The following is a 27,980-nucleotide window of genomic DNA, read 5'->3' on the forward strand; positions in this document are numbered from 1 at the left end:
TTGCCCAAGGACACAACAGCACATGACTAGGACAGAGCGGGAATCGAACCGCCGACCCTTCGATCATTGGACGACCCGCTCTACCACCTGAGCCACGTTGAGCCCCAATTAATTCCTGATTCCATTTGAATATAAAGATAACAGCACGATCTCTAGGTTTAAACTAATCTACACTGATGTCCAGGCAGTAGTCTGTGTTTTTTAGCCATGCATTTAATATGATTCTATGGATTAAAATGTTGCTCTTTCAGTCGCTCCATTTTGGTCTTGTCTGAAATCCCATTGGATAGATTGTCCAGTGAAATTTTGTAAAAGCATTTATGGTTCCCAGAGGATGATTCCAAAAAACTGTGGTGATTCTTTGTGCCAACAGTAGTTTGGAAAATTGGCCTCTGAATGAAATAAGCTTGGGTAAACCTAAGCTTCCATGTAGCTCCACTATCAAAGCAAAATGTGAATTTCTCAAATACTTATATGTTAAGAACTTTGAGTGTTTTGACAAAAATATGGCAAATTATGAGGACAAAAATATTTAAATCTGAATACAAACTGGCACTGTATTGAACCATCAAAAACAAATGTAGAAAATATATGATCTGTCATTTCTGGGACATGCTAACAACCATGAGAAATGTCAGGGTAAGCTTGTTATCATGCTGATGTTAGTATGTACAGTAGTGAAAAAAAGCTTACATACACTTGTAAAGACCGTGCATATTGTGGCAATCTTGAATTTTCAGTGACTGCTATAGCTCTTAATTTTCTATGCTGGAATGAACGAAACACGTGTCTTTGTCCCAAAAAACATTCATGCATGTTGGTTCTTGTGGATGATTATCTCCACATTCTTCAGGAAAACCTCAAATCATCAGCCAGAAGGAGTCTTGGATGGAGTTAAGTGATCCAACAAGACAATGACCAAAAACATGGTAAAGGAATGGTTAAATCAGGCAAGAATTAAGGTTTAGACTGGTTTTAACTCCTGACTTTAACCCCATTGAGAACCTGTGGACTGTGCTGAAGAAACAAGTCTGTGTGAGTCAACAAATTTAGTTGGACTGCACCGATTCTGTCAAGATGGGTGGTCAAGGACACAGCCAGAAACTTGGAGATGGCTACTGAAAGCATCTAGTTGAGGTGAAAATGACCAAGGGATGTTTAACCAAATATTACCATTGCTGTTTGCACATTCTTTTTGAAGCAGTGGATTTTGTCATATTTCCAAAGTACCTGTCATCTATGAAAAAACAACATGCATGATTGTTTTTTGTGACAGAGTGTGTTTTAATGATTCCATTACAATAAATTCAGAGTTACGGGAGTCACTGGAAACTCAGGACCACCATGACATACATGTTCTTTGCAAGTCTATGTAAATCTTTGTTCACAAATGTAGTTTGTATTCATGGTGCAATGCAATGCATAGCCCTGAGAGCTATGAGTGTTGCTGAAGAAGAACTGTTATCTGTCTGTACATATACAGCGAGACTTAATGAAGAGTGTCTGCAGTGGGTGGGCGGCTGACTTCCACCAAAGATAGGCAGAGTCGTGAAAACTCAGCAGTGTAGGCCGGTGGGGTGGCGATTAACGGCAGCTCTGAAGTTACCGAGATGGCAATCATGCAATGAAGTAGATAAAAAAGAGGAGAATGGAGCTGCTGTTTGTACAGATTGGTGGTCAGAAGCAGTGTGAATATGTTTTTAAATCCAGAAAAAGGGATAAAAAAAATCTTCTTCTGCATTTTTATCATCAACTTTGAATAGAACGTCTAATGAGTAGTCAGTAATGTATTCTACATCTATTTAATAGATGTATTTTTGTATATTTTAATATAATGTATTTTCCTTTCACTGTGTAAGAATGACTGAGCTGAGCCAGAAAACAGTCCTTGAAGGAGGGCTGAAAAACAAAAGCAAGAAATTCTCTTGAAATGGAATTGCAGATGGAATGACCTGCTTAGCCTGCTGGAACTGGTTATGTGGAGGGAAATGAATGGATGGATGAATGTGTCAGCATTGAAGAACGGTCTATGTGCACCTATTGCTATTCTGCTGTGGGTGGAAATACATTCCGGTTTCTTTGTATGTCTTTACCCCAGTCAGTCAAAATCATATTAGGCATGCAGCAATGGTGTCCCTGCAAAATCACCTCTGAGGGAATTTGTTTTGGTGGAACATTTGTGCATATAGAAGTGAGCACCTTCATTAAAATGGCTAATTCACTGAAAGAACCAAGTGGACCTGCCTGCCATTTTCAGCACGGTGACTAGCACTGTGATTGTTGCTTTTTCCAAAGTAAATGGGAAAACAGTAACACTTGAATAGCAAAAGGGGAAAAGAATATTACATGAAATGCTGCTGGAAATGGCAGGCACCTACCTGCAACAGCACATTTGGTGAGTCAGACTAAAAATGTGTTAAGAACATGTCCAATGTTCAGGATTCTTTTTTTTTAAAGGCTTTTTGCTGTCTAAAATGGGGAGGAAGTAGCTCAAGGGGACATTCAGATTTGTTAATGAAGAGTTATTGGAGTCTTAATTTATTCAGTTTTGTTAATGAAATGAGTAAGAAACCACATTGTCAGAGATTTGAGAACTGATAGGACTGATTATAGAGCTGAATCTATGAAATCAAGTCTTTCAATACTCAGCCTTGTTTTATCATCCTGTTTAATAAAGCTTTAACTCTGTTGTTTTTAGACTTCCATAGTAAACGACTGATTAAGTGTTTCACCTTTTTCTCCTGCTGTTTTTTTTCTTCTTTGCATTTAGCCACACTTTAATCTGTGATTAAAACTTTCTACTGTGTCTCTCTGCTTCCTGAATCTTCCACCTGCCTGCAGTCTGATTGCAGCAATGAGAATCAGCTGCCGTAATTGACTCACACCAGTCACCTGTTTGCAATTCCACCTCCCAGCATATAAGCCAGCTCTGTCATTCACTCCCTGCTCCACCATGGACTTGCATATCCTGCATCAACTTGTGACCACCAGAGCTTCTTGGACACGATGCTGCCCTTGTACCCCTGCCAGTTCCTGTTTGGGTTTCCTACCTACCCCTTCAGCTGAGTTTCTTCCCGTTGTAAGTATCCGGTTTTGATGGATTAGTTTAGGTTATTCATTTATGGTTTTCTTAAATTTCCCCTCTGTTGTTAGTTTAGAGTCTTTGTTGAATTTTGTAGTCTTGTCTGTTTTCCTAATCAGATTTTGCTTGTCTGCTTTCAGCCCTTCCTTCCTGACTGTTCCACCTGCCTGCAGTCTGATTGCAGCAATGAGAATCAGCTGCCGTAATTGACTCACACCAGTCACCTGTTTGCAATTCCACCTCCCAGCATATAAGCCAGCTCTGTCATTCACTCCCTGCTCCACCATGGACTTGCATATCCTGCATCAACTCATGACCACCAGAGCTTCTTGGACACGATGCTGCCCTTGTACCCCTGCCAGTTCCTGTTTGGGTTTCCTACCTACCCCTTCAGCTGAGTTTCTTCCTGTGGTAAGTATCCGGTTTTGATGGATTAGTTTAGGTTATTCATTTATGGTTTTCTTAAATTTCCCCTCTGTTGTTAGTTTAGAGTCTTTGTTGAATTTTGTAGTCTTGTCTGTTTTCCTAATCAGATTTTGCTTGTCTGCTTTCAGCCCTTCCTCCCTGAATCTTCCACCTGCCTGCAGTCTGATTGCAGCAATGAGAATCAGCTGCCGTAATTGACTCACACCAGTCACCTGTTTGCAATTCCACCTCCCAGCATATAAGCCAGCTCTGTCATTCACTCCCTGCTCCACCATGGAGTCGCATATCTTGCGTCGACTCATGACCACCAGAGCTTCTTGGACACGACTCTGCCCTTGTACCCCTGCCGGTTCCTGTTTGGGTTTCCTACCTACCCCTTCAGCTGAGTTTCTTCCTGTTGTAAGTATCCAGTTTTGATGGATTAGTTTAGGTTATTCATTTATGGTTTTCTTAAATTTCCCCTCTGTTGTTAGTTTAGTCTTTGTTGAATTTTGTAGTCTTGTCTGTTTTCCTAATCAGATTTTGCTTGTCCGCTTTCAGCCCTTCCTTCCTGACCGTTCCACCTGCCTGCAGTCTGATTGCAGCAATGAGAATCAGCTGCCGTAATTGACTCACACCAGTCACCTGTTTGCAATTCCACCTCCCAGCATATAAGCCAGCTCTGTCATTCACTCCCTGCTCCACCATGGACTTGCATATCCTGCATCAACTCATGACCACCAGAGCTTCTTGGACACGATGCTGCCCTTGTACCCCTGCCGGTTCCTGTTTGGGTTTCCTACCTACCCCTTCAGCTGAGTTTCTTCCTGTGGTAAGTATCCAGTTTTGATGGATTAGTTTAGGTTATTCATGTATAAATCCTCATAAACGTTTAAAACCCACACAGGTGAATTTCCTCATGGATAAAATGCAATGCTTCATATATATGCACTAGTGTGTGGCTTTCAGCTTTCTATACTTCAACATATTTTTTTGATGTTTTCCTCCCCCAGACCATCTGCTACAAAGCATTACTGGGTAACAAATACACCTGATGAAGATCAGAAATATTCAAGCAGAAACCTTCAGCGTCCACGAAGGTGGAAGTCATTCTGCCATGAAGACCTAACAACCTTCAAAGACAATTTGAAAATGGGTAAGAAATGAAAGCACACACTGTTTAGTCTAGACCATCATTTGTGCTGACATCTGTGCTTTTAGATTCTATCAAGACGGGGGAAAAAAAATGATAAGTGTAGTCTGTGTAAAATACATCACCTGCTTAAGTGTGACTGGCTGGATTTTGAACTGACCTACTGATAAATGTTTCAAAGGTGACACAGACCTTCCTGGAGGATGTTGCACAAGGAGTTTTGTCATTGTTGCCACATTCTGGTGTCCACTCATTCCACTCGACTCCATTCCACTCGACTCCATTCCACTCAACTCCATTCCACTCGACTCCATTCCACTCGACTCCATTCCACTCCATTCGACTCGACTCCTTTCCACTCGACTCCATTTGACTGCATTGATTGCCTTTTGTATTTATAGATTATTGTGAGAAATTGCAAGAATTGATTGTTTTTTTATGTTTTGTACAAGTTTGTTGTCAATAAAAACAAAAACCTTTATTGAAAAAAATTGTTTGGATTGTAAACCATTGTTGCAGGAAGAACCTCAGTTGCTGCAACTTGATTCTCTGTTATTGTTGCAGGAAGAATGTCAGTTGCTGCAAGTTGTTGCTCTGTTATTGTTGCAGGAAGAACGTCGGGCGCTGCAACTTGGTTCTCTGTGTTGTTGCAGGAAGAATGTCAGTTGCTGCAAGTTGTTGCTCTGTTATTGTTGCAGGAAGAACGTCAGTTGCTGCAACTTGGTTCTCTGTTGTTGCAGGAAGAATGTCAGTTGCTGCAAGTTGTTGCTCTGTTATTGTTGCAGGAAGAACGTCAGTCGCTGCAACTTGGGTCTCTGTTATTGTTGCAGGAAGAATGTCAGTTGCTGCAAGTTGTTGCTCTGTTATTGTTGCAGGAAGAAGTGCTGCGGAGCGCTGCGTCACCCTGCGGAGCGCTGCGTCACCCTGCGAAGCGCTGCGTCACCCTGCGAAGCGCTGCGTCACCCTGCGAAGCCTCAACTCAACTCAACTCAACTCAACTCAACTCAACTCAACTCAACTCAACTCAACTCAACTCAACTCAACTCAACTCAACTCAACTCAACTCAACTCAACTCAACTCAACTCAACTCAACTCAACTCAACTCAACTCAACTCAACTCAACTCAACTCAACTCAACTCAACTCAACTCAACTCAACTCAACTCAACTCAACTCAACTCAACTCAACTCAACTCAACTCAACTCAACTCAACTCAACTCAACTCAACTCAACTCAACTCAACTCAACTCAACTCAACTCAACTCAACTCAACTCAACTCAACTCAACTCAACTCAACTCAACTCAACTCAACTCAACTCAACTCAACTCAACTCAACTCAACTCAACTCAACTCAACTCAACTCAACTCAACTCAACTCAACTCAACTCAACTCAACTCAACTCAACTCAACTCAACTCAACTCAACTCAACTCAACTCAACTCAACTCAACTCAACTCAACTCAACTCAACTCAACTCAACTCAACTCAACTCAACTCAACTCAACTCAACTCAACTCAACTCAACTCAACTCAACTCAACTCAACTCAACTCAACTCAACTCAACTCAACTCAACTCAACTCAACTCAACTCAACTCAACTCAACTCAACTCAACTCAACTCAACTCAACTCAACTCAACTCAACTCAACTCAACTCAACTCAACTCAACTCAACTCAACTCAACTCAACTCAACTCAACTCAACTCAACTCAACTCAACTCAACTCAACTCAACTCAACTCAACTCAACTCAACTCAACTCAACTCAACTCAACTCAACTCAACTCACTCAACTCAACTCAACTCAACTCAACTCAACTCAACTCAACTCAACTCAACTCAACTCAACTCAACTCAACTCAACTCAACTCAACTCAACTCAACTCAACTCAACTCAACTCAACTCAACTCAACTAAACTCAACTCAACTCAACTCAACTCAACTCAACTCAACTCAACTCAACTCAACTCAACTCAACTCAACTCAACTCAACTCAACTCAACTCAACTCAACTCAACTCAACTCAACTCAACTCAACTCAACTCAACTCAACTCAACTCAACTCAACTCAACTCAACTCAACTCAACTCAACTCAACTCAACTCAACTCAACTCAACTCAACTCAACTCAACTCAACTCAACTCAACTCAACTCAACTCAACTCAACTCAACTCAACTCAACTCAACTCAACTCAACTCAACTCAACTCAACTCAACTCAACTCAACTCAACTCAACTCAACTCAACTCAACTCAACTCAACTCAACTCAACTCAACTCAACTCAACTCAACTCAACTCAACTCAACTCAACTCAACTCAACTCAACTCAACTCAACTCAACTCAACTCAACTCAACTCAACTCAACTCAACTCAACTCAACTCAACTCAACTCAACTCAACTCAACTCAACTCAACTCAACTCAACTCAACTCAACTCAACTCAACTCAACTCAACTCAACTCAACTCAACTCAACTCAACTCAACTCAACTCAACTCAACTCAACTCAACTCAACTCAACTCAACTCAACTCAACTCAACTCAACTCAACTCAACTCAACTCAACTCAACTCAACTCAACTCAACTCAACTCAACTCAACTCAACTCAACTCAACTCAACTCAACTCAAACTCAACTCAACTCAACTCAACTCAACTCAACTCAACTCAACTCAACTCAACTCAACTCAACTCAACTCAACTCAACTCAACTCAACTCAACTCAACTCAACTCAACTCAACTCAACTCAACTCAACTCAACTCAACTCAACTCAACTCAACTCAACTCAACTCAACTCACTCAACTCAACTCAACTCAACTCAACTCAACTCAACTCAACTCAACTCAACTCAACTCAACTCAACTCAACTCAACTCAACTCAACTCAACTCAACTCAACTCAACTCAACTCAACTCAACTCAACTCAACTCAACTCAACTCAACTCAACTCAACTCAACTCAACTCAACTCAACTCAACTCAACTCAACTCAACTCAACTCAACTCAACTCAACTCAACTCAACTCAACTCAACTCAACTCAACTCAACTCAACTCAACTCAACTCAACTCAACTCAACTCAACTCAACTCAACTCAACTCAACTCAACTCAACTCAACTCAACTCAACTCAACTCAACTCAACTCAACTCAACTCAACTCAACTCAACTCAACTCAACTCAACTCAACTCAACTCAACTCAACTCAACTCAACTCAACTCAACTCAACTCAACTCAACTCAACTCAACTCAACTCAACTCAACTCAACTCAACTCAACTCAACTCAACTCAACTCAACTCAACTCAACTCAACTCAACTCAACTCAACTCAACTCAACTCAACTCAACTCAACTCAACTCAACTCAACTCAACTCAACTCAACTCAACTCAACTCAACTCAACTCAACTCAACTCAACTCAACTCAACTCAACTCAACTCAACTCAACTCAACTCAACTCAACTCAACTCAACTCAACTCAACTCAACTCAACTCAACTCAACTCAACTCAACTCAACTCAACTCAACTCAACTCAACTCAACTCAACTCAACTCAACTCAACTCAACTCAACTCAACTCAACTCAACTCAACTCAACTCAACTCAACTCAACTCAACTCAACTCAACTCAACTCAACTCAACTCAACTCAACTCAACTCAACTCAACTCAACTCAACTCAACTCAACTCAACTCAACTCAACTCAACTCAACTCAACTCAACTCAACTCAACTCAACTCAACTCAACTCAACTCAACTCAACTCAACTCAACTCAACTCAACTCAACTCAACTCAACTCAACTCAACTCAACTCAACTCAACTCAACTCAACTCAACTCAACTCAACTCAACTCAGACCGACAAATTCTTCAATGGAAACTCTATGGTAAACTAAATGAGAAATTGACAAAAATACTGGTCAGGTCTCCTTCTTTAAAGCAAAATACCATTACTTACATTCAATACGAACTATTTAAACCACACAACAGATGGTGGAACCAAACTAACACACTCTGTAACACAAACATTTATGCACATAGAAACAAAAATGAACTGCACCAAACTCATTTGACTACAAATCTGAATAACAACTTTATCTACTACCCAACCACACTTACTATCATATTATTCATGATTGTCACAAACAATTTATTAGAAACAATTGCTAACTAACATCCAAACAAATTTCATAAGCACAATGTAAATGTCACAAACAAATAATACCTGTAAACCATTTGTATGAATATGTTCTATTTGCACACAATTGCATCCCTCTGATAACATGCACACAATCTCTACCATAACCCAATAAAATCCCTTCACATAACTTTATCATTTTTGGCATAAATAAAAGTGTAACTGGCACACTTACAATTTCATACTCTAAACATGGACTATGAAAAACAACACCACTGCAACACAGACTTCATACCACACAACAAACTCAAAAAGATTTTCCTATACTTTTATGTCATTACCACTAAAACTGTCTTTCATATTAAAACTTTCCACAATCTAACCATTTAAAATCATTACCTAATTTCAAACACTAAACTAATTTTGTTCTTTTCTACAAACAACTAATCTGCACTACAATTAATACCACTATTTAATTGACAAACAAGGCCTCTTCCCATCACACTCAAAAGTGTTCCTACAAGAATCACATACAATGTTCCACATCTAATCCTGCTTTTGAAACATAAGCTTGATCAAAAATTAATTTACTTATGGGGTGCCTGAAACTCCTACAACAGCCATTTTAGAACTAGGAATGCAAACATTATCAGTGAAACATACAGCAGAAAATATACCTCCTTTATCAATTAATATCTCCAATTTTATTACATAATAATGCACAGCATTTCAAAAGATATTGTAGAAAAATATTGATAGGTACAACTTGTAATATACTTTAATCATTTCACCAATTGATCTTGTTCCATTTATCCTGCTATCTATTTACTCTATAAATGTTAAAAACAAATTAAATATTTGTATAATACCCTTAAACTACAGACATTAAAAGTTTAACACTATTTTATTTACTAGAGATGCATTAATTTACTTAATATAGTTAACTTTTAAGATTACAATTAATTTAAATCCACCACAAATGAAATTTCTGTTTCTCAGTATTGAGCACACCAATACCAAACCATTACATGCTGAAGTTATATCACAGAAAAAATCCTTTTTATTTTAAATAATAATTTTGAAATGATCCCTTTCCTTGTTACTACTGATCATATTAGATTTTCAATACAAGAATATTAAACTCTACTGCTTACACAGTTAAAAACATTCCATTCTACTGACTAACTCCTTACTACTCTGCAATCTTTGGCCCAGTGTCTCATTCTCCTATATTTCCAGCATTGTCTGCATTTCTACTCTGTTCAGGAAACACCCTTCTGACAAAAACAACACTGAGGCTGATCTATGAACTGAAACATATATTTAACCTTTACACATCATTCAATGGAAAACCACCATCCTTCTACATTTCCATCAACACATGCATTAACTCTATCCACATACTACTATACCATGACTGATTCAACACTCTATACCTCTAAAAAATCTCATGACATACACTCCCTACAACTAACCCAAACACCACTGCATTGTTGTCATTCATATCACAACCCATTCCTAACTCCCACATTTCCTCAAACCATTCATTAAATATTCACAGAGGCTCATCATCATCCTACACACAAACATCAACCCCATAAAGTTTAACAATAGAGCATGCATGTTTAAATACTGCCTTTTTAACCTTCTCTGTTAACCATGTCTGCACATCGAGGTTGTCAAGTCACTGGACATTCTCAGTGGGAAGTAGATCAAAAGATTCCTCAACCACAGACCACTCTGTTCCAAAACACACACTGCAACAATAACTTCATTCTTCATTCTGGAACCACAACATTATACAATATAGCTGTAACCCACAACCAATCAAGATATTTCATCAGACTAGTAAAAGGATCTCATACACTAAACACTATATCCCTGGCCTCCACCGAGCTCCAAACCTGACACACAGCTGCGTTAACAATCATGCATTTAGGGAAACCTGCATTAGTTTTACAAAGCTCTGACTCCTCCATCTGATCACTTTGAAGACAAACACATGAAGAACATGCAGACTGTTAAACCTTTTTCATCAACTCATCATTACTCTGTCCTTTTTCTACATCACCATTTCCTCAAACTGAGCCTGATCCTGAGTCAGGTTCTGTGTTAAATCCAGATTCAACCTCTTTATTCTTTATCTTACTCCATTCTCCCTGAAAAACAGCAATGATCTTAAGTTTCTCATCTGTGTTCTTAGCTATGACTAATGACTGAATTCCTACTACACTGACCACCATAAATGCATGAAATTTAACTTTACCTGTGAATGCATCAGACTTAGATTCAGATTGTTCTTTATGAAAATTATTAATTGATTTCACATTTGAACAACGACTCTCACCTGATTTGGACCGATGACAACCCATGGTTAATGTCTTTCACTCAACAATACACATTCATAGATAAGTGTAATATGACTGTGCAATAATGTAGAGAGATATGGGCAACAGCAACAAAGAGATATTTGCAATATAATCATGTATAAATGTTAATTAATTACTGGTTGGTAGCTGCCTCAACATCTCAACTTCTGTCTGTTATGTCCACTAAGTGTTATCATTTTATTTATTTATATATATATATATATATATATATATATATATATATATATATATATATATATATATATATATATATATGTTTTTGTTCAGTTATGGTCTTATGATGTTCCCTAATTTTGATCTGCCAGTGAGACTTTACACAGAAATTAGCTGTATGACTACAACCTATTGTATTTACATGAAAATGTACATTAATACAAATTGTACCATTTCAAAAACAAAGAAATGAAATGAAATGCACACACACACAAACAAAACCACAATGAAGACAAACAGCAGGCACATAGCCATCACTCTCAACTACATCTAAACTCTTATGTGTGTCAATTTTCAATTATGATCAGGGAAAATTTCAGTTTGATCTCTAAACAGCTTGTTTCAGTGTATGTCACTTTAAATATAACTGCTGTCCACACCCACTTCAGGAAGAAAACTCTCTCTGCATCTATGATCAACTACGCAGAGCAAAGCAGTTGACCAACCTGCACACTGCTGAGCCATGAATCAGTGCAAGATCAGGGCTTTCAGTCACTCCTAACTTTCTCTCTGAACAATTATCTTACCTTGAAATAATTGCTGAATTCATTGTCCATCTGTTCATGTTAACTCATCACTGCACTGGGGTTGTTAGATAACATTGCTGTCATAAAATCAGTGTTTTAACAAAACAGAACAGCAGTTTGAAAACTTGCCAGTGAACTTTTTCACACTTTTCCACAGTCTGACAACAGAAAAACTGAATAATAGCTAAATAAAAACAGATTTATCAGGAACTGGACTGCATTAAAATGCATATATGCATGAGCAGAGGAGAAGCTAACATCTACAGATAGTTTTTAGGGTTAAAAATGTCAATTAAAACACATTTTTCTGGTAAGACGTTTTTTTTTTCTCTTGTTCCTCCACATAGAACTACAGCCAGATAAAACTATGTGTGGTCAGGTGCAGTGTCTCTTCTCTCTGCATTAATTTCATTTTTCAGCTGTTCATACAATACATAATTATAGAATATTATACAATAGGTAAATCGCACTCGCTTTGCACATCCAGTCTAAACTCCTGACTGAGTGTGCCAGTACACAGATGCCATTGTTTAGTTGAGGTTTCTTAGCAACCAAAGCAACACAAACATTGACTACCAGAAGTTTGAAGCTGCACCCTATTTTCAGAGGTAAAGTGGTCCTTCAATCTTATTTTCTCAAAATGTGTTTACCTGATGCATTTCTTTCCAATCAGACACAAAACACACATTACTTGTTCTTGAAGTTTAGTTAATGAAGTCAGAGTTGTGTGCACCAGGGTAGTTGATAGGTTCTCAGGTGTTTAGTTTTTAGCAACTTTGAAGCAAAAAACTACTACTATAATAAGGTTTTGGTGTTTCTGTCACATCATATCAAAAGAGCTTTTCACTTCTTCTTTCTCCTTCTGATTTAGACAAAACTACCATTCGTCACTCAGATATGTTGACAGCACCAGACTCCCAGGGAACGACAGGAGAAAGGAGCCACAATCAAATAAATCAAGACCCATTCAACACTGAATTTACCAAGACACTGACAAAAAGCAGCCCACACTTTGGGGCCTTGAGTCACCACTCATTCTTCTCCCAGCACAACCCTCATCCACAACGGGCGACACATATTCAAGGTAGGCAGAACAAGGTCTCTAAACTAACTCCTTTCCTTTCCTTTCCTTTCCTTTCCTTTCCTTTCCTTTCCTTTCCTTTCCTTTCCTCTAAACAACTTTCAAATAATTATACGCATTTTTTACAGCTGTGTTTAATTGTTACCACTCATTATCATGATCATTACTGGATGGAGAAATGAGCAATTATTGATCACCATAATTGACTATTCAACACAAGTTAAAAGACAGATTATTTCTGACACCTGCCTGTGTTTCCATTCAGAGGGAACTGTAGAGAATTTTCACCTGACACTGCAGTCTCCCTGAGCGCTTTAGCATCTATTGATTGATTATTGATTTCATATTGAGTAATTGGTTTGGTTAACAACCAAAAATGCACTTTATGGTTTCTTTCGTAGATCAGCATCGACTGAAAGTTTAATAAACAAGCTTATAAACAGTGACTGATTCAAGCTGAACCTTGATTTCCTTCTTAGTTCAGAGATGTTTGGAACATGATTTATATTTCTATTTATTGTCATTATTTTCATCATTTTTGATTCATTAAAAAAAAAAAAGAAAGAAGCACAAAAACAAATCTTACATAAAAAAGTAAAAATGAAACACTAATGTTTTGTGGACATGTTTATATCAAGATATCATTTGCAGATTGTTTTAATCTTGAAAAAAAGTACCTTTTGTCCTGTTTTGACTCAGACTTGCTGATTTTCAATCTATTCTACTAAACAAAACAGCAGTGTTCTGAGCTAAATGCTAACATGGTCTGCATGTAAATTCTAAAAACAAAGCACAGCTGAAGCTGACAGCAGGATAATTAGTTTTGCAACAATGGTCAAAAACCTCAAAAAATAGAGAACAGTCAATTTGCCCCAATGGCTTTGTAAGATGAAAGTAAATCAGTTGCATAAGACGCTTAACAGCTGAAAAATACATAAAATATTGAAGTGATTTCAGGAGTGCATAGAGTGACAGACAAAACAACAACACAAACAACACACAATGGAGAAAAGACATGACGACAAGACCCACTGCAAAGTGAGCAGATGGTTTAATGGAAACTAGCTGTGATAATGTGCAGATGGAGAGGAGGAGGATAAAATGTTCAGCAGCTGGGAGAAAGAGTGACAGAACTGCAATGATTTAAAAGAATCTACAGCCTGACTGAGTCGTGGATAGATTATTGGATGGGAGCAGAGACATCGAGATTGAGAGTGAAGTGTTTTGGCTGCATGGGAAAATGGAATTGATGGAAAGACTAATGCAGCAGGAAAAGCTCATATTCATGAGGGAACAGATCTTCCTTATTAAACACATGTACAAGCTTCTTTTCAATAACAACCCAAAATTTCAGTCTTCTGGTGAAGCTACAGGAAAGATCAGGGATACCATGCATTATTATATAAAAATGTTCACCATTGTATTAAAAATTGCATTGGAAATCAAGCTTTTTACCTTGTAAACATGTCTATAGTGTCGTGTATATGCTGGAAGGCAAATCATGAATTAAATTAGCAGTCGACACCATGGCTGAGCATTTCCACCCTAAAATCTCAGAATCTCTGGAAAGATTAGACTTCCAGAGTCTCATACAGAACAAACCTAAGGAACCAATCCTCAATTTCTTGGTCAAACATGTATGGATAAATTACTCCAGTATTACTACTTGCCATTATGTAGTGCAGAGTAGTTTTGTGGTGTTCAAGCTGAGTTGTAGGTGAGCTGCAGTGCTTGGGCTGCAGTGAGTGGCTATGGGTGGGTGGGTGCAAAAAAATGCAGGGATTTCATAGATTGGCACATTCTAGAAGAAGCAACAGGGTATACTTACTTCTGAGCCATTATATGCAGGGATTACTTTCTGGGAGAAAAATTCTAAATATGTAAAGTTGATGGACAGAGATGATCTTTTAGACTTGTTAGCAGATGCTAAGACAATTCATGCTGCTTGAATAGCTTCCTATTACATTAAAAACTCTTCTGTTAATATGTTCATGTGATAATTTTGCATGTGCAGCTTATTCTGATTCCCCCAAGTAGGGTTTTCTCTTTGCAGCTGCCAAGCACTTTGAGGCTTTGCGTAAAATTTCTACCACTGGAAAGTCTCACACCCACATTTTCAGGTGGTGATGATTTGAAAATCCTTTAAATAACAAGATAAATGAGACCATTAACCCTGACAGTGTCCATGCCTGAGATTAGAAATAATTCACAAGTTACATACACTTCAAATGAAATATTTCATGGCCTGCTCTTTGGGCACCTGTATTACCAATATCTTCCATGAAAGAGACGACTGCTTTATTGGTAGAAGAGTCACTTTTCTCCTTGATGTGGCCATGAAGTTGCTGCATTTAGTCTCAGCAGGGAATCTAATGGCTGTAGTTCTTCAGGGTACAGGTTTGATTGTCCCTTACTTCTGAAGTACTTTATCTTCTGTTTGCATAGTCATTACCAAGCTGCTCTCCCATCCACAGGACTCAATGGCAGGCCAATTTGCATGGTACGAGATGACTGGTGTGTCACCTCATCATTATTTCCTCATCCACTTCTCAAGAGCCACGTCCTCAGGAAATCACCCGGGCCCGCTCTTACCTTCCCACTCACTCAAAACCTCCATGCAGTCAGCGGAAACAATAATAAATCAGGTGAGGTTTAAGTGCGTACAGGGCACCTAAATTTTCTCATTACTTTTCTGAAGCTGTGCCATGAAAGAATGCAATTTAGATTTAGAATAATGAGAGTCATTTCCCGTATTTATTTCACAGCACTGTTTTCAGAAGCCTGGAGGGATGAACTTAAAGAACTTGTTGCAAAAGTCAATCTGTCTTTTCGAGCACAATTGGGAAAAATGAGGTATGTATATTGCTGTAATCCAGATAACAACACACTTTTTGCCTAGCTACTGTTTTTGCCTGAAGCTACAACATACCTCTTTGCACTAAAATTTCAGTATAATAGTATAATATGCCCTTTTCTAGCAGTAGAGATCACCTGAAGTGGAATTTTTAATTGTAATATGGCAAAAGAGGCTTTTGGCATGCAGAAACATTGTATACAGTTTGCCCAATTCTAGCTATAAAGTGCTTGACAAAACAAAAGAATCAAGCTGCTAGCATGGCAGTGTTCTATGTCTTATTAATTTTGTATGGCTCCTCCTAGCCCCTGTAGATATTAAACTGGATGCATGTATCGATATATTCCAGGACCAACCTGAGGATGAATTTGTGTGCCAAAAGACTCAGTATTCAGCTGATACTGGGAGAATCATCTCTCCATCCAGCAAGTCTTACCTGCACAGATCTCATTCCCAGCACCTAAAGTATCCTCAACCCTTCCAGGATCAAGAACTCACGGTGACTCACGGCTCCACTCATCTTGAGTTCCTTTGTAATCGTCAAAAAGTGGCATTTTGGGGTAGTTTGGCGTTGAAATGAAGCACAGCTAAGTAATATTTTATCTCAGTAAAGAAGGGTTTTAAAGCAGATTTCCAAAGTCACAGAAATAATTCAGAGAGCAAAGCTTTTGGTCTAAAGTTATACTTGTTAAAAAATAGCCTTCGACGCAGCTTTGTCACAGAGAACCACAGGAGATTAATGAGGCGCTTGATGTAAGTTGTGAAGTTTTTGTGGATTGTGAACTAATGCTGTGATGGTCTGCTGCTCTGGTGTCAGGTTTTGGAGCTGCTCTGTCAGATCCTGCAGACAGACTCACTGTCCACAGTGTAGCAGTGGCTTCTGCTTGCAGGCCAAAGAGGTAAAACACGTCATTCCACATGGAGAGCCAAGTTATAAATACAACCAACTCTCACTTACATTTGGAGTCTCCAGACTAATGCTTTCTATTGCAGGAGCCTTTCAAAGTCTGCTTCCACCCACAAATGGCATAATATATGACACATTACAAGCCAATGGCAGTGAATTTATATCAACTAGGCATTTCTCAGATGGTTGGCAAATGGTCAGAATGAGTTTGCTGCTCAGATCTTGCCCTACTTTACATTTAAAAAAAGACATTTCTGTACACTGGCTTTGGGTTTTACATGCTAAATATTTTTCTAATATCAATTCTTTAATGAATACTGCAATTTAATTCCTTTTTAAGTTTCTATCGGCATATAGCTTACTAAAGGTTATTCATCAGATGTTTTGCAAACTGGCGTGGTTAAGGTTTTGCATTATACGGTCAAAAAAGAATCAGAATTTTTACTGTGTCACCTGCCGACTGCTGTAGAGAATCTGATGTTCACCCCAGTTATGACAGACAAGTTAATAAAACTATGGACAAATACCCATAATTACACTCTAAATGCCCTATACATATCAATTCTTAATGTTTAGTCAGTTTCATTAAATTATTTGAACTCTTGATTCAGTGTCTTGCATCACTTGTGGCCATGTGCCTGAATTATACCATAAAGAAAATAATCAGACTGTTTTATTTTTTACTTTGCCTCCTGCAGACCACTGATAGTTAATAATAATAGTAAATAATAATAGATAATAGTTAATAATTTACAAAAGCATCTAGAAATACCCATAACGCCATTGTAAATGTCCTCTGCAGACGGCTGCAATCCAAACTGAAATACTCATTCTTAGATATTGTTAAAAATAGAGTCTTATCAATACATATCTCTCTCAAAGTATGAAAATTGAGTAGTTGGTAGGTCGTGTCAACCATAGCCCAGAGGCAATGCTCTTAAATCCAGCAAAAGAGGGACATCTACTTTCTGCACAGCGCTGATTATTCACTACAGGGCATTTAACATGCGACTGATTGTGTGCAATACTTTTTTAGGTAATGACTGATCTTATTGACGACAGAGATCTCAGAAACTTGTCAATCAGATGTGGTACCAGTGGCATTATAGCTCATAGTAATGGATCTCTCTTATTATAATTCTTTGGCTTTTAATTCACTTGGTGAGCCACGGCTGTATAATATTGCCTTGAATCGATTAAAAAAAGCTGTGCACACTTTCTTCTTCTTCTTTTTGGTGCATCTTGTGAATATGAACCTCATCTGTGCTAATTATTGATACTGAAATTTTTTTTTAATGATGAATGCGTTTAAGGACTCCAGTTAAAAAGGTTTTCTGTTGTGTATTTAATTACTGCAACTCATAGAGCTCTCTGAGTGAACCACTGAAAGCATATATTTTCCTGTATTACTGTGATAACTCTTCTGCTGGTGTTATGTGATTCAACACACCCTCAGAGAAGGACCTTGTGATGGGGATGCTCAGACGAGCTCTGGACGGCGTCGACCTCTCAGGCCGTCGTAACCAGTGAACCTTCCAGCAGCTCCAGGCTTTTCATCCAGGTGCATCTCCACCAGCGTACAGTCCATCATTTGACCAGCCGTGGAGAAAACCCTGGAGAACGAGGTCAGAGCGATGACTCACATTTTCATCAGTTTTCTCTGCTGGCAAATATTTCAAGTTTGACATCTTTAATCTTGTTTATTTTCCTCCACAGCTCATACAAAGCGAATCCGATTTCCGGCGATGACAAACCAGGTAACTCAACACTTCCTCTGTTCCTTGTGTGTCTCAGTTTGCTGTTTATTATGAACACAACATTTTTTGCTCCTTCTTTTATTGCCATGATTGAGTATTTTTTTATGCAGTTGCCTTTTATGTGCATCCTTGGATTAAGTAACATCACTCTGTCTTATACAATACAATCAATTTTAAGTGTGACGTTTTTTAGCATCAATCTTTTTGATGAAACCAGAGGAGACCCTGAGAATCAATAAAATCCTTCAGCCAGCTCCTCTTTTGAAATGTTCATTGTCTTCCTGTCAAATTTTCTTGATTGATTTGTCCATTGTATTTTTTTCTTAAAGGGTGTAGACTATGCAGTTTCACAATAATCACAAAACAGTCAGAGCAGTGGTCCTGCAGTCTTTCTCACTGCGCAATATCTGTCTGCATCGTATCTGCATGGATAATAATGTACAATGTAGACAAAATGCTGCCTCTTTTGCATTATACAGTATGTCATTGATTCAATGATCTGTATCTATGATAATATGTAGCTGCAGAAAAAGAGCAATTTTCTGATCTAGTGCAAGTAAGAATTAAACATTCACAAAACAACTGCTGATTGCATAATGAGTTTCCATTCTTTTCAGAGTAGAGCAGGTGGCAAATGTAAAAGTGCTGTCCCTATAGGAATCTGACTGGAGTGTCTCTTTGCAGAGAGGATTGGAGATGCAGAGGTCCTTGAAATCCATGCAGGACCTCAGGATCATCCTCGGGATCCTGCACTTCAGAGTGCATAAAGTCGTTTTGACTGTGCTGATAACTGCAGTATGATAATTTTGTTTATTGCTCCCATGATCACAGGTTATTCTTAGCATGTTTGCGTTATACCTCGATATTTCTGTGTGCACATGCTGCTTTCATCAGAGGACTTCACCAGATTGCTTTTCATTTGCACTTCATTAACACCATATATTGTAGCTGTAATAGTGTTGCCCCATGCTGCGGATGATGTTATATTATCTATCAGCTGTCTGACGTAGTCTGGCACCATATTAGGCAACGTTGTATGAACTGTTGCTTGATGTGAATTAAAATTTCAAATTGGATTTTTAAAAATGATTTTGTGCACCTAAACATGATCTAATCGAACTAAAAATGCCAAAATCAAAGTAGAAATGCATATTGCATTATAACATTGTTGACTTTGTTTCCAGACAGAAAGTTATAAGTTGCAATGCATTTAGCAACACAGTGTCACTTAGGATGCTAAATGGTGCACCTGGAATAGCAAACCTACCTTGCTAAATGCACATAAATCTGCAGCAGGACAGATGATCTTATTTCCTTTGAAAAATATGAAGTCCAAAAGTATAATTAACATGATTTTAAGTAGAGACTTCTCTTGAGAAATGTGAACTTGAATTCATGCATAAAGCATGGCACACATTAGCATAATTCTGTATGATGGAGGAACCTTTTTCCTTTCCTTACTCTGTGTCCCTTCTGTTGTGGATAAAATGCTGAATGTCTTCAGTAATGCCTGTACAGTACAGGAGCACAGCTGTGAACAGAAGTTTACATACACTCTGAAAGACAATGTAGATCATGACAGCCTTGAGTTTCCCATGACTCCTACAACTCTTAATTTTCTAGAATGGAATGACTGAAACACACGCATCACAAAAAGCAATCGGGCATTTTGGGGTTTTCACTGATATGGCTAAGTCTGCTGAGTCAAAAATATACATACAGCAATTCTAATTTTGGATTCAGTGTTCCTTTGCCCATTTTGTTTTTACCTCAGTTTGTTATACTTGCAAACAACTGATTGCACAGTTGATTTTGTAATCTGAAACATCTTTGAAATGGCTCCAAGTGACTTTCCTCACTTGTTGAAGTCAAGATTTGTTGTTTCATATCTGTACTCTGCTCCTTCGACTTTGAGTCTATCAAATGGGTTGTAATTAAGTTGACTCGGGGAAGCAGCTGTAGTCAGTCATAATCACTCATGAAAATTTAAGAGGCCATGGCACTTTCAATTGATTCCCACAGCTTTCTACATCACTAGAACTGATAATTCAAGTAGCTGTATGTATATTTTTGACCCAGCAGATTTTGTCATCGTTCCAGAAGACCTATAATATATCTTTGAATGAACCAAAATGTATGATTGTTATTTGTGACAAAGATGCATGTGTTTCAAGGTCTTTACAAGTGTATGTAAACTTTTGTTCACGATTATTTATGACATTGCAGATCAGGTTACATTCAGCCAGATATTATCAAGATTAGACTAGCCTCTTCATGTAGCTGACTCAGATTTCCCAGTCAGCACATGAATGGTCTAATTACACAATTCTACAGAACTGTATCATCACCCCAAACTGTCAAAATATAAAACACACTGACAGAAGTAAACATAGTAAATAATTACCTGGTGATGGCATGGAAAATCAGGTTTAAGATGATGACAGTCAGTTGCATATGAGAGCAAATAAGTGGAGAGACATGTAACAGCAACAAAGGATGTAAAGTAAACCTAAGAGTCAGTTTCTTCTTCATATACACAGATTATGATGAGTACTGTAGTTTCTACAGTGGGAGATCAGGTAGTCAGATACTTGAGTAAATGCAGCAATACTGCAATGAAAAAAAAACATGATTACAAGTGAAGGTCTTGCATTCAGCATTCATCAATATCAACAAAATGCGCTTGAAGTATCAAAAGTAAAGGCATCTATTAGGTGGATATCCAGTTTATTTAAGTGGACTTGGATTTGCTGACACGTTAAGGTTAAAGCATATTTTTACTTTTGCAGACCTGTTATGCCACCAGCGGCTATGCAGTTAACCCTGCTGTGGTCATCTTGTACCACCACTTGAAGCTTGCTGCTTTCAGCTGCTAATGGAAAGTTAAACACAGCAAGGCTGCACTTGGTAACTGGCTTGTTGAATATAGTCTTTTTTGTATTATGTTGGGTTCACTGCAGAAAACATCTCAGCAACAGAAAGATTAAATAGACAAAGAATGTCAAAGTAACCAGCTTCAGTGTCACACAGCTGCTTTGTGATGCAACTGGGCTCCGCCTGAGAAGGACAATGAAATCAGGTCAAAAGGCTGATAATATTTTAACTCAACTGGGAGGCATGCTTGGAATATGAATTAGTCACCCTCTTTGTGAACTGTGTGTGCTGTTAAGGTCTAATCAGGTTGAAATAATTCCATTTATGTTAATTCATTCGCTTTGCAAAATATATTGTAATGTAAATTGGCCAGATAAAGATCCATTTTTCTCACCATACTGGTATCTCTGTATTCACTGTGCTGAACTTTGATAATACAGAAATTGAAGGACAGATGTCATGTCTGTTTCTTTAATCTGAAAATCAAGTATCGAGTATGCAAGCATGTGATGATCTTGATAGTCATTTGGGGGGAAAAACTATTTTGCTGTCTTGATGGATCTGTACGTTTTGGAATTAACTCCAAAATCTTTGCTGAGTCTCAAACATCCTTTTTGATTTGCATGGTTTATATTTGCATTTGAAGTCAGAATGTGGAAGCCTCAAGTCTCACCTGAAAAAAATATACCCTGGTATAACTGGACAGCTGCAGCAGCATGATTAAATCCACACAAAGCCCACATAAACTACATTACCGAACAGGTAAAACCTCTATCCCTCTAAGAAATGCACTGCTGCAGAGTGCGACGTTTAACTTATGTAGTCTGATGAAAATTCTCATCTCAGCTGACTATGGACCATTGTTGCTGTGCTCTGTCAGGCTGATTAAATACCACTCAGAAATGGTCATGATTTCCTTATGGCACTAAAGTTTCAAACGCAACGACAAATTCTATCACTAGCTTATAGAAAAGGGCTGTTTTTTTTCCCATAAATCCTAGAAAAATTTTCTGACTTCCAGACAGGCGAGGGGTGACAATGTGCAAGACAAGTGATTGCTAAAGTACTGCAAAACATCCTCAGGCAGACATAAATACCTGCACATAATTTCATGGCAGTCCAATAGTGGTTGAGATATTTCACCGAAAGCAAGTCAGAGGTAAAGCAAAACCTTCCGGAACTTCAGAGCGTCTGTGCAAGATATTTTTCTGATCAATGTTGTATGCAGGGGCACTTTTCAGTCTATCTGAGAGTGGTTGCTACTAGCATGGTTAAAAACTCATTCACATGTTGCACAATACCACTTACTTCCCTATAAGCGCAGCATGCACCTGAAGGCCGAGAAAATGGCAAGCATGAAAAGAGAAGTGCAACCAAAATAAAATAGTCTAAAGAATCTTTTCACTTTGATAGACAATCGCATGCTCATATATGAGTCCATTTCTATTGGCGAGAAGATGATTGAAAACACAGGCTTTCATTGCCTTTCAATTGTATTGCTTATTGTAGTTATAGTTACATAACTACGTGACAGACTTTTCTCTGCAAACGTAACAATGAAGTAAATGGTGCCTTTATTAGGAGCTATTTCCAGCCACAGAAGCATTTGGAGTGCTAACAAGTTTTTACCACATGGCCACCTTTTCATTACTTTTTCATTACAAAACCGATGATAATTATGCACAAACATTTATTAACTAATACTCCGAACAACAATAAACAACAACAGACAGTGAATAAATGCAAATAAACTAGTGAACTGTGATTGTCACTGGAAGCAGTTGGCAGAGAGGTGTTGAATTTAGAATTACTTTGAAATTGGAAAGCCAATTTGGAGAACATTACTCCTTTATGTTATGGGAACATCCTCGTATATGGACATTAAAATATTCTTAAAACACTCTTTGAGGATTTGATCAAAACATTTTCTTTAAAAAGTAATTATTGTAACATGCAAGTTTATTATCCAGTATTGTGGGAACATTTCCTGCCAGCTGGGTTCTTACCAACAACTCTGTTAATGTAAAAGTGACAGTTTAGAAAGAGGTTGTGCCATTACAGATCTGTCGAATAGGAAAGTTAACACTGGTTCTGACCACTGCTCCATAACAAGTTCTTTAAAAAGACAAAACACCAACAGAATACAAGCCAGTGTGGCTCACAGCTTCCTGCATTTCAAATTTAAGAATAGCTGACAGCAAACAAATTATATATTGCCAGCTGGAGTCGCACCATAAGTTGTCAGAATGAAAATATATATTTAAGAAAACATAAAGCACGGAAATGTGATTTTTTTTAACAAAAACTGCTTAAACGAAAGATAACAACAGTGATGACAAAAGTGCAGTAACCCAATGAATGGGAGCGCTTCACATGGGGAAACAGTTTAATTAACTTTAGATAACTGCAAGTCTTTGACTATATATATATATATATATATATATATATATATATATATATATATATATATATATATATATATATATATATATATATACATATACATATACATACATACATACATACATACAGTAAATACATCTTTAATGAGAGAAGGGCTCAGTGCATCCAGAGAGATCCCCCAGCAGCCCAGGCCTATAGCAGCATAACTAGAAGCATAACTAAGGGACGTCAGAGAAGAAGTCAGTTGTGCCTCGTACATGCGGACTCCAGCTGACCCCCTCACGATCACCCAAGTCAGCTCTAACTATAACATTTGTCAGAAAGGAAGGTTTTAAGCCTGGGCTTAAAAATAGAGAGGGTGTCCGCCTCCTGAAACCAAACTGGGGTCTGGTTCCACAGGAAAGGAGCTGATAACTGAAGGCTCTGTCTCCCAGTTATCAGGTGCCTCTCCTGCACAGTTTAGCTGCTGGAAATTATTGTTGTTTAAAAATTCACAGCACTGCCAATGTAAGTGCTTCCTTATTAACATTAGGAGTTTAAAACAAACATTTTTCCTGTGACAAAATACATCCCTGATCCATTGCTGCTGTACCCGCCCACTTTACCTACCTTGAATCTGACGTCTTCACTTACTATGCTACCTACACACATCTTTAAGAACATATAGAATTTGTCTTGGCTCTTAATATTTTTTTTCATTTGTTATGTCATTTTGTCATCGTGAGTTTTCTTTTGCTCTTCTTCACTCTATTAATTTTCTGTCATTTACTCTGTTGTTTTATTCTCTGTGTTGAGTGCATTATAAAAACATATCTGGCATACAATGGGTTTGTGTGACAGGTAATATGTGTCTTGTGTACAAACAAGAAGGCTGTGTTTTTCATGTTCCAGAAAACATGTTGGGTTGAACAAGGAAAAAAACTGAATCTGCAGAATTGAGATAGAAAATGCATTTTTGTGACCCCTGACCAGCACTTCACAGACTTAATGAGACACATTTGTTGTCCTGACACAGGGGAAACAAAGTGCAGTGACAGCCTTTTGTAATATCATGTTTACGCTTGAGCATTCTTGGGGCTTCAGAGGTCACAATTGCTATTCACAAACATGTTCTAAGGCCATTCCCTACATGGTGTGACTGCAGTTTGAGGTTAGCTGATCTGGTCAGCAGGTGAAGTTCAGCTTTTACGTCATGAAGCCTCCTCACAAGGACACCTGTTGGCTCTGGGTGATAAGAGGCAGCTGCATGCTGGTGCTCTATCAGCAACACTGCTACAAGGCAGCATTGAAAACTGAGGGCGGCACCTGGCCCTCTACCAAATACTTCACAGATATGACAGTAACGCATCTCACATGCACACACACACACACACACATACACATGCCACAAAGACCTCACCAGTGTAACTCATATCACACAAAATGAGACGATGGATTGGAAATTTGTTCATCTTTTCCCCACATTCCAAACGTGCACAAGTCAGACAGAGGAGATACACAAAATGCGTGAAAAGGAGGTTAGTGTGCAGCCGGGTGAGCAAATCAATGTATAAATTAAATAACAGAAACAAACAGCACAATCTTAAGCTATGGAAAAATGGTACCTCACACCACGAAAAGGAGTTGAATGACTGAATGATAAAGATGAATAGAGAATGATTCAACAAAGTCAAGCCATCATTGATGAACCTACTCATAACCGGAGCAGAATGCATAACCTGCGACCCCACACTGGAGCCGGGTATCATCCAACTAGCACTGCATGGGTTCATGGATGGCAGTACAATAACAACAGCAACACCTGTTCAGGCAAGATGTGTGCGATTGGTCATCAAAACAGGCAAAGTTACCAGCAAGTTCAGCCTCCATGTCCAGGGAGAAATCATTCCAACTATTGCCGACAACTCAGTGAAATGCTTAAGGGAAGCGGTTTGATGCATCCTTGGCTGATAGCACCAATGTCTTGGATGTGGTGAAGCAGACTGAAGAAGGGCAAAGGAAGACTGACAAGTCTGAACTTCTGGACAAATTCAAGACCTGGCTGCACCAACACAGCCTCCTCCCGGTTGCTGTGGCTGTTTGTATAGTGAAGTGAAAACTGATGCCAAAAATATCTGGTATTTTTGTTCACAGGCACATTAAAAAAGTGCCTATAAAAAGTGTTCAGTCCCCTTGGAGGTCTTCAGCTTTAAATGCTTTTTTACTTTGAATCGTGGTCAGTATAACTTGTTTGTTTGAACAAGTTTTCTATCTCAAAGTGAAAACAGATTTCTACAAAGTAATGTATACATAAAACATTTCATAAGAATTTACCCCCTTCAGGCATTGGGTAGATGCACGTTTGGCCGCAATTACAGCATTGAGTCTGTGTAAATAGGTTCTCAATAAGCCCTGCACATCTGGACACTGCAATTTTACCCTATTCTTCTTAGCTGTTCAAGTGAAGAGCCCTTTTCAAGTTCAGACATAAATTCTCCACTGGATGGAGGTCTGTGCTCCGACTCAGCCACTCCAGAATATTCATCTTGTTGTCTTTGAACAACTTCTGTGTATCTTTGGTTGTATGCTTCAGGTCATTGTCTTGTTGGAAAAGAAAGTTATAGGATATAGGCCAAGAGTACTGATACATCAGTAACTGGACCTTTGAGATTCAAGTGTCTTTATACTACAGTCATTTGAGACACATTCACTACGCTCAGATGATCCATTTCATTAATCGTGTCACTTCTAGCACAAACTGGCGGCAGATGAATTTGGTTAGTTACTTTAAAGGCAGTGGATTCTTATGCAATAACTTATTTTACTTTTTAAATTTTTACTCTGCCAAGGAAGGGTTGTGACGATTGGCGTACATTTGTCTGTGAATCTGTCTGACTGTCTGTCTGTCTGTCTGTCTGTCAGTGTGAAACATTCAAAAACACACTAACAGATTTGGTTGAAATTTTTAGGGGAGGTCAGAAATGACACAAGGACCACCTCATTAAATTTCCACAGTGATGCGGCTTATAGTCTGGATCCATGGCTTTGTTAAGGATTTCCCATTGCCAGATATAGCTGCCGGCTGTAACCATGACAACAAGTGAACACTATGTCAGTTACCTGCTGACAATCACATGATTGCGATCCTACTACAAAATGACTGATATCAGTGGAAATCATCCAAGGAACAAATGATTAAACTGTGGGCTGTTTCTGAGTCCCGCTACATATTTAGGTCATGTATGTCGCTAACCCCAGCCAGACAATGGTGAAGCTCCTGATGTTTCACAAAGCCTTTATTTACGTTCAGCCGTCAGCCTTATTTTGAACACAAATTCACCTTTGTGTCCTTCACTCCTTTCTTCAGGAAACACTGTCAGAGCTTGTTTACATTCCAGCTGCTTCTAAGTTTAGACACATCCTTTACTAGACAGCAACAGCTGGAACCGTTTTCTTTCATCTTCACGTGAATTTTCGGACTTTTCAGCAGCGTCTTCAACATGTCATGAAACTGCTTCTTAGATAAACATTTCCTGTGCCACTGGAATGGTGACAAAATAGAAGCCCATAACATTAAAAATACGCCTTCAAAATAAAAGCATGGAGGGAACAGATATTTTAACACTAGTAAAACAAAGGCTTGCCAAAAGTGATGAATTGATCAACAGACCTTTATAAGAGTAATTTACATGTGATTCGGTATCCATATATAACATGCAAATGCATAAGACATGCCTGTGCTCAGCACAAGGTCATTTTTTATTAAGTCCTTCAGCCGTTGGAAATTATATGTCAACTGAGCAGCCTTGGCGGAGTACTGCGCTCTCTGAGTGCTTTTCTAGTAGTTTAGTATGTCGTCCAAAATATGACCAAAACGTCACAGTTTAGTATGTCATCCAAAATGTCACTAAAACATCATAGCTTAGTATGTCGTCTGAAATGTCACAAAAAAGACATAGTTCAGTATGTCGTCCAACAAATAGAAATCAAGTACCCATGTAGCTTAAGTGGTTGAGATGGCGGCTTGTCAAGAGGACTGTATCAGAGACGATGGTTTGATTCCAGCTCATAGCCCTTTACTGCAGGTCCTTAGTGTTTTCTTCTCTACTTACCTATTGAATAAAATCAACAAAAGGGCCCAAAAAATCAACTTAAAAAAACGTCATAGCTTTGTATGTTGTCCAAAACGTCAAAAAACGCCGTAGTT

The 27,980-nt window shown here is 38.4% G+C and overlaps 2 long non-coding RNA genes across 2 annotated transcripts; both read left to right on the forward strand.

Moving 5' to 3' along the window:
* The first annotated feature begins 3,652 nt into the window (after nucleotides 1-3,652).
* On the forward strand, nucleotides 3,653-5,618 carry LOC129347402 (uncharacterized). The gene is made up of 3 exons (XR_008599491.1): nucleotides 3,653-3,907; nucleotides 4,049-4,319; nucleotides 4,501-5,618. It is a non-coding gene; the product is annotated as an uncharacterized LOC129347402 (long non-coding RNA).
* Nucleotides 5,619-12,464: 6,846 nt separating this feature from the next.
* On the forward strand, nucleotides 12,465-21,775 carry LOC118470895 (uncharacterized). Its single transcript, XR_004848076.2, has 8 exons — nucleotides 12,465-12,526; nucleotides 12,790-13,002; nucleotides 15,474-15,644; nucleotides 15,765-15,852; nucleotides 16,203-16,352; nucleotides 16,671-18,385; nucleotides 18,477-18,517; nucleotides 19,202-21,775. It is a non-coding gene; the product is annotated as an uncharacterized LOC118470895 (long non-coding RNA).
* The last annotated feature ends 6,205 nt before the right edge of the window (nucleotides 21,776-27,980 follow it).

This window comes from Amphiprion ocellaris, chromosome 18, assembly GCF_022539595.1.
Source record: "Amphiprion ocellaris isolate individual 3 ecotype Okinawa chromosome 18, ASM2253959v1, whole genome shotgun sequence".
In the NCBI taxonomy this organism is placed as follows: Eukaryota; Metazoa; Chordata; class Actinopteri; family Pomacentridae; genus Amphiprion; species Amphiprion ocellaris.